The 6,055-nt window shown below is 48.1% G+C and overlaps 1 long non-coding RNA gene across 1 annotated transcript; it reads left to right on the top strand.

The window, feature by feature from the left end:
- The first annotated feature begins 46 nt into the window (after positions 1-46).
- Positions 47-6,027, top strand: LOC109368341. The gene is made up of 3 exons (XR_002116286.1): positions 47-268; positions 3,113-3,627; positions 5,488-6,027. It is a non-coding gene; the product is annotated as an uncharacterized LOC109368341 (long non-coding RNA).
- The last annotated feature ends 28 nt before the right edge of the window (positions 6,028-6,055 follow it).

Genomic DNA, 6,055 nt, shown 5'->3' with positions numbered 1-6,055 from the left:
AGGAAAAGATGGAAAAAGAAAAAAAACAAATGGGAGTGTAGAAAGAAAAGCAGAGAAAAAAGAGGCAAAGAGGAGAATAAAAAGTGAAAAGCAATGCAGGTAAATGTAGAGAAAGCAAGTAGGAAAGGTAAGTATAGCAGAACAAAGGAAAGCAGAGGAATGCAGTGAATGACAGCAAGCAACCTTGCAGGAATGGAGGAAGGTGGGAAGAGCTGAGGCCCAGCTTGCCACAGGAGCTGCGTGAAAGGAGAAGCAGCTGGGCCCAAAGGTAAGAGGAGCTGCTTTGGGTTGTGGGCTTGAAGCCAAGCTGAGAAGCTATGGCCGGGAGGACGTGTGGGGAGCTCCAGGCCACCTTGCATCTCCCCGAGAGATGCGGGCTGTGGGCACGGCAGCGGGCAGGAGTGCTGGCCAGAAGCATCTCTTGGAGGGAGGCAAAGGGCGGAGGAGGCTGAAGGGGAGCTACGGGCATGGCCTTGCTCAGCAAGGGGAGGCAAAGCCTGAAGGGCACGAGAAGGGAGTAGAGAAGGGCCTGCAGAAGGAGTGAAGCTGTGAGCGGAGCTGAGAGCAAGCTGTCAAAGCAGCAAGCAGAGCAGGCAAGTGTTGAGACTTGGAGCGAGTAGCAGGAAAAGGCAAAAGCATGAAGAAAAAGCAGGTGAGGGGCCAGCAGCTCAGGTAGGGAGAGTGAGGGGCCAGCAGCTCAGGTAGGGAGTGAGGGGGAAGATACTAAGGCAGGTAAGAGAGATAACAGCAGCTCAGCTAGAAAAGTGAGGGGCTAGCAGATAAGCTGTCAGAAAGCAATGCCCTCTGTCCCATGCCACCTTTGCACCAACTGGAACCAACTCAGCCGTGCAGACAGAGCTCCCAGGGTAGCAAGCAGCCCTACAGATCTCCATGTGCAGGGTTGTTAAGCATTACTGGATTTTCACGTTGGCATCCAAAGTTTGAGGCACTGCGTGCTGCCAAGATGGCTGGCTGCTCCACTTGGAGCTGTGCACACCGGAGCACTTTTCCCGTGTTTCTATGGAAATATACACAGCTTGAGATATAAGCAAGAGGAGCTAGAAGGTTTAGCTTGGCTCCAGAGCTACATCAGCAGCAGAATAAATGAGGCGTGGTGGGAAGGGGCCTGCGACTGGTGTGCTGTGTGTGATGGATGGCTCTGGGCCTCCAGGACAGATGAGCAGGACAGGTGAGATGGAATGGTGTTGCTGTGTGTAGCGGTGGGCTGGGCTGGACGGAGCTGATAGTTGGCAGTGACATGGCTGAGACGCTCCGGGTCTGGATTAAGGGGCAAGGAAATAAAGTGGGTGTCAGTGTGGGAGTCTAGTGTAAGCCACCCGGCTAGGACAGTGATAGCAATTAATTATTCTTTAAGGAATTAAGGGATATCTCTGGAACAGCCTCACTTGCCCTATGGATGACCAGCTTCCCAGACGGTAAGGAGGGATACCAAACAGCCAAAAAAGCAGGCCCAGGAAATCCCTAAAGCGTGTTGGTGATAACTTCTTGGCACATGCACTGAGTGCCAAGTGGGAAAGGTGCTGCCTTAAACTTGTTGCTTGTAATCTGAAGGGGTCCAGCAGGTGAGGTGGCAGCAGGTGGCCATCTTGGCTACGACGATCACGAAGCAGCCCAGTTAAGCTGAAGAACACTGCATTCTACGTAATTCATGTTCTTAGGGAGCCTGGTGCTAAATGATGTGCAGATGATCCGATTCAGGGTCAGGGCTTTGTACGCAGAAGAGCAGCTCCCTCACTGTGATCTGTTGAGAGTCAGTCCCCAGCACTGAGGATGCACCAACAGCCCCAGCACGGACTGAAACTGCAAGCAGACAATCCTGCTAAAGCATGTGAAGGTGAAGGGAGAGCTCGTTGTGGTTCTACCTCCTGCTCACATTCCTCACTTGATGAAGTGCAAAACCAAGCAAAATAAGAAGGAATTCAATGGGTATTTTATGTACCTTACTACCATCAATCAAATGTGGCAGTAGAAAGAGCAGATGTTTTGCTGTTAAGAACTGTTTTTTTTCTTGGATACACGAAGGTGATACTTTTTCCAGTTAAGACTTTGCAGTGCGTCCTGAAGTAGATTTGAACTGGTAGAAGTTGGCAGTGTCTGCATTCTGTTCTCCTGATTTCCTTGCTGGTCAGAGTTAAGGTGCCATGCATGCATTCCCCAGCTCTGTCTCCTGAATCATGACAACAGCCTTTCCGTATTGTGCGAACAGCCTTTTCACAGAACTGGAGTGGATTCGTGCCCATGAAGACCTAATGAGGTTCAAGAAGGCCAAGTGCAGGCCATCCAGGGCACTTACACAGATGGGGGAAGATCTCCTTGAGAGCAGCCCTGAGGAGAAGGACTTGGGGGTCCCTGCCCCTTAAGAGGTTGGGAGTTCACAGTGGGGTAGACTGCTGGCCCTCATCCAGTGACCGCTGGAGACCCCCACCACATTTGTAGGACTCATGCTCAAGAGGGTGGGACAATATGTTCATAATTTCTTAGAATTCCGGCCCATTTTTGTGGAACGTAATGAAATGTATATGTTATGTCTGTAAGTATGTGACCAGTGCTTTTCATACAACATTTCCATCTCGGCTGTTTCCCTCAAAGACCAGATACCTTTTTCAACAGTATTCCACTTTTTCATCTCAGGCTTCAGATCAAGCCTTTGAAGGGCTATCTTTCCTTCACGGCTGATAACATTCGTTCCCAGGGTGGCAACTCTGTCCAAGCATCTACCAATCCCTCTGACAGTAGCTAAGTCCCTGGCAATGCTTCCTAGTTGGTGAGCTGCATTACCATCTAGAAACACACTGCTGGCCCCATTGTCCCAGCTCCGAAGCAACCAGGTGAATAGCTTTGTTTGGGCAGCATGTAAACTCCTTTCTTGAGCCTTGGATTTCAGTCATCTTCAGAGTTGGACGAGTAATGGTAACAGTGACTTCCTCCTCCTCGCTCTCCTCTCCACATCTCTTAGTTTTTTCCATTGCCTTTCTCAGTGACGGTGGTTTTGGGGAGGGCCCCTGGCCTGGATCTTCCTCTACTTCCTCAGCGTCGTCGTCTTTCTGTTCTGAATGTGAGGACACCCATTTCCATTTCTGTCTCTCCACAGGGGCAGCTGACATCGAAAATGGTACCTCGTGTGAGTGATCAGGGTTGATTTGGAGACTTCCCCCTTTGGCTTGAACCTCAGCTCGGAAACTTTCTCTCTCCAGAATAGTATTACACAGAGCTCGATAAGCACAAGCCAAGCCCCAAACAAGTTGTGCCTCATCAGATCTGTCTAAGCTGCACCGTCCCTGACTTAAATGCTTGCTTAGTTTCTCGGGTTCCCACAGGTGTTCAAGAGTGAAATCCCATGGCACTGCAGGTCCCCACACATCAACCTCTCCATATTCCCTGCCAGTCAACGCTCTCTGGTTTTGGGGAAGACTTCTTCCACATGACATGAACAGAGAAGAATATATTCAGGGAGATTGGAAACATGAGCATGAACGTGATCACTAACTCGGCATTCCAAAAATGCGTAAAGAACTGAGAAGAGAGCCTGGAAACCGGTTTGAACATCGTGTTGTTGGTAAAGTCAGCTATTCCATCTGTCAGTATTCACATCATACAACACTGCAGGTAGGTACCAGGCAGGTGTCTCCATCAGTGCCCTCACTTGGTTATGTATACATACACAGATCCACAGCAGAAAATGATGAACTTAATAAGAAACCAGTAAGTCCCAAAAAACACCATGGCCTTTAATCCTTTATACAGCACTCCTAAAATGAAGAACAGATTCATAGCTGGCAGTTGCTAAAAAGGAAAAAAAAAAACAAAACACACACCCCACAAACCAACTTGGTACAGTGTCCAGAGTCTGAAAGACCTCCTGGCCTACAGCCTCATCTATGAAGCACGTTTTATAAAATCAGTCTGGTATGCATTCTGTTCCCCTCCTTTCACACTGGTCTCTTCCAAGGCTTTTGCATCCACCATTTATTTGAATACTCACCTGGGTCAAGACTGCTAAATGTAATGCTCTGAGAGACAGGCTTGCATGCCTTACAAGTCACAGGAGAAGATGTGAATGTTCATCCATGTCTTTTGATATTACTTCTGTTTGTGACAGGGCATCCTTCCCTAGCAGAGTTTTCAGTTCAAGCTAAAACTTCTGCAGTGATTTCTGCAAAACACTAGAGTATTTTCTGCTTTCAAGGACTGCAGAAGAATTCATTTATCACATCAGCTAATATCAGTCACTAGGGGTAGATATAGCTAAAAACAAAGACTGAAGAATGATCATGAATGCAGGTAGTTCGAGTTGAGCTCAGATAGCTGAATTAGTCTCATTCATGGGTGGAAAATCAAACTGAGAAAACAGAGCATCAGGCTGTTAACTGAATTTCTGCTAAACTTAGCTTGACGTTGGTGCCTAGAAAATAGCTTTTCTTTAGTGTTAAAAACTTCCTGAAGTTAATTGAATTGACAGAATGTGTTTTTTTTATTCACCTTCACCATCAAGCCTTAAGAGGAATCTACAGTCAACTTAATTCAAGTATATTGCTGTAAACAAATACCAGTATGTACCAACACAAATGTTAGGGTGATACATAAACTCTCTCTGCCGGAGGAAGGATTTAACAGGGGCCTTTAGGAAGGTACTTTTCTCTCCACCCTTCAATAACTGAAATAAAATGCATACTAACTTTTCAACACAGGCTAATGACAAATGATTCAGTCGTATCAGTTCTACTTGGGCCTTTATTTATGTTTCTTTCTTTTTTAAAATTGGCCTAGCTGTAGGCTAACATTTTCTGATACCTGTTGACATCTGAATATTTCTAACCTTTATCTATTTGCTTCAGCTAATGTAGCCCAAGTTGCACATCTCTGCTCAGAAGGAGTCTAATTAAGGCAGTGCTCTTGAAGGCAGTCCAGGTCTAGAGATTGGAGACAGCAGCTGGAGGAGACTTGTAGCCTGTTCCCAAGAACAGACTTTCACTGGCACGTGGACCTCCGGACAGTTTGCCAAGCTTCAACTCACCGTGAACCTGCAGGGAATTTCTCACACCAAACAGCTTGGAGGCCAATCAGCCCTGAGAATCAGTCACGTAACCGTTTCAGAGAGCAGTGGGAGGAGGCCGTTGTATATGCGTGAGAAAGAAGAGAGTGAAAAACACAGGAGCCTTGAGAAATTTCTCCTACACTAGCAATACCCATCTGAAACTCTACTGCATGTTCACAGGTAGGTTTTGTAAATGTCCCTCTCCTGCCTGTAAATCAGCTTCGTTGTGCAAGCCTACCCCTGTGCTCCCCACATGGTGCTTCAGGTATAGGATGGCAGCCTGCAGTGCTGCTTTCCCCCTTGGGTCAGGAGAAACCCCAGTGAAACCGAAGCCAGGGGCCGGCAGCACCTAAGGAGATCGCAGAGCACAGGATATCTCCAGCTGATATTCACAGCTCATGTCCTGAAAGGTTTCTCCTTTTGTTCTGCAGGCGGTGACTGCTGCGGATGGGGCAGTGGCAGTGGAAGACAGCGAGGTGGTGGCAGCAGAGCTGGTGAGGTGCTGCTCCCACTGCACAGGAGGCTGCTGCTGAAGGTGACAAACCTCAGGGAGAAGAAAAGGAGGTTGATGTTTCTCAGGTACCTCCTGTTGTTGCGTGGGGAGCAGTAGGGAATCCAGCCAGATCCAGCAGCTCCCAGCAAAGGCAAGGCTGATGCAGCTCCACGCCCCAGGGTGCAACGAGCAGCGAGGATGAGCGTGTATTCTCAGTCGATGCACACACAGAGCACACACAGACACGATATTGGAACATGCACAGACAGCCATGGAAATCGTAGACAGACACGCGGGGTACTCACACAAACACAAGCATTACCAGAAGCCTCATCACGTTCACCTCTGGCTGAGCAGGGTAGAGATCTACTCGTGAGAATATATATATTCTTATATACATGCTGATGTCACTCAAGTCCACTCAGCTGAGTGTCTCCAGTGGCTGGCACCTGGATCTCTCATGCAGCTGGCAGATGGGCACACACGACCCTCCAGTCCATGATCTG

The sequence above is a fragment of the Meleagris gallopavo genome, chromosome 6, assembly GCF_000146605.3.
Source record: "Meleagris gallopavo isolate NT-WF06-2002-E0010 breed Aviagen turkey brand Nicholas breeding stock chromosome 6, Turkey_5.1, whole genome shotgun sequence".
In the NCBI taxonomy this organism is placed as follows: domain Eukaryota; kingdom Metazoa; phylum Chordata; class Aves; order Galliformes; family Phasianidae; genus Meleagris; species Meleagris gallopavo.
Note: the sequence above shows the minus strand (reverse complement) of the source record. Positions and strands in the feature narration are given on the sequence as shown.